Below are 2078 nucleotides of genomic sequence, written 5' to 3' on the forward strand. Positions count from 1 at the left end.
GAAACGCGTCTCGGACTCGGGACGGACAACCGGCAAAAGTCCCCCTGGAGCCGCGGAAGCCTGGTCTCGGCGCGAGTGCGAACTTCCATGCAAAAGGGGGGTACTCGCCAAACCGCCTACCCGAGTCGAGGAACCACGAAAACAACGGATTTTGGTCGGGGCCGAGAGGTACCTCTCTCTCCTATATCCTGCAGCTGGTGTGCAAAACTGGGTATTTGCATGGTGAGACACCGACCCCCACTTTAAGGGAACAAAGTCAAAAAGTGTCCGACCTCCTGGAGCCGTGCGGCGGATCCGGCGGCCAGAAATTTCCTCATTCCGGTTCTATTTTTTTTTTTTTCGAATTTGCGAAATTTGGAGGCCAGGCGGCGTAGCTGGGACCTGGACTAGCTCGAAACACCCTGAACCGGTGAGCGGAATCGATTTCCCAAAGTTCTACGGCTCCCGGAAGCCAAAAACAGCTCGCCGGAAAATTTCAAAGTCCCAAGGACTCTTTCTTGAAAATCAATCCGGGGGCCATGGAAGTGTCCTCGGTACAACCTCAGAGCTTTCCCCCGCCTGGAAGTCTGACAGCGGTCTGACGTTTTTCAAAGTTTTGAGCTCTCTGTTTGTTCTCAAAGTCACAAAATCGCTTTTTTTCAGTTTTCCACCCAGCAGACCCAAACTTCACCCCCACTTAGGTCACTGTCTAGGGGCGCCTTACGACATATTGACGCCCCTTTAGGGTGGAAGTAGGGGAAATGGGTGATTTTTACACAAAATCGGAAATTTCTCAAAATTTTTCTAAGTGTCAAGGACTCTTCCAGAAAATCTCCCCCAGGCTCCTGGAAGCGTCCCCGGTACACCTCTGGCGGCTGCCCCCGCCTGGAAGTCCGACACACGCCTGAAATTTTCAAAGTATGAAAATACGCATTTTCATCCAAAAATTCAACTTTCCCCCCGTGCACCGCAAACTTCACCCCCACTTAGGTCACTGCCTTGGGGTGCCTTACAACATATTGACGCCCCCCTGGGGTGGAAGTAGGGGAAATGTGACATTTTTCACAAAATCGAGATTTTCTCAAAATTTTTCTAAGTGTCAAGGACTCTTCCAGAAAATCTCCCCCAGGCTCCTGGAAGCGTCCCCGGTACACCTCTGGCGGCTGCCCCCGCCTGGAAGTCCGACACACGCCTGAAATTTTCAAAGTATGAAAATACGCATTTTCATCCAAAAATTCAACTTTCCCCCCGTGCACCGCAAACTTCACCCCCACTTAGGTCACTGCCTTGGGGTGCCTTACAACATATTGACGCCCCCCTGGGGTGGAAGTAGGGGAAATGTGACATTTTTCACAAAATCGAGATTTTCTCAAAATTTTTCTAAGTGTCAAGGACTCTTCCAGAAAATCTCCCCCAGGCTCCTGGAAGCGTCCCCGGTACACCTCTGGCGGCTGCCCCCGCCTGGAAGTCCGACACACGCCTGAAATTTTCAAAGTATGAAAATACGCATTTTCATCCAAAAATTCAACTTTCCCCCCGTGCACCGCAAACTTCACCCCCACTTAGGTCACTGCCTTGGGGTGCCTTACAACATATTGACGCCCCCCTGGGGTGGAAGTAGGGGAAATGTGACATTTTTCACAAAATCGAGATTTTCTCAAAATTTTTCTAAGTGTCAAGGACTCTTCCAGAAAATCTCCCCCAGGCTCCTGGAAGCGTCCCCGGTACACCTCTGGCGGCTGCCCCCGCCTGGAAGTCCGACACACGCCTGAAATTTTCAAAGTATGAAAATACGCATTTTCATCCAAAAATTCAACTTTCCCCCCGTGCACCGCAAACTTCACCCCCACTTAGGTCACTGCCTTGGGGTGCCTTACAACATATTGACGCCCCCCTGGGGTGGAAGTAGGGGAAATGTGACATTTTTTCACAAAATCGAGATTTTCTCAAAATATTTCTAAGTCCCAAGGACACTTTCAGAAAATCTTCCCCAGGCTCCTGGAAGCGTCCCCGGTACGCCTCCGGCGGCTGCCCCCGCCTGGAAGTCTGACACACGCCTGAAATTTTCAAAGTATGAAAATACGCATTTTCATCCAAAA

This window comes from Ranitomeya variabilis, unplaced genomic scaffold (genome assembly GCF_051348905.1).
Source record: "Ranitomeya variabilis isolate aRanVar5 unplaced genomic scaffold, aRanVar5.hap1 Scaffold_193, whole genome shotgun sequence".
NCBI classification, from domain to species: domain Eukaryota; kingdom Metazoa; phylum Chordata; class Amphibia; order Anura; family Dendrobatidae; genus Ranitomeya; species Ranitomeya variabilis.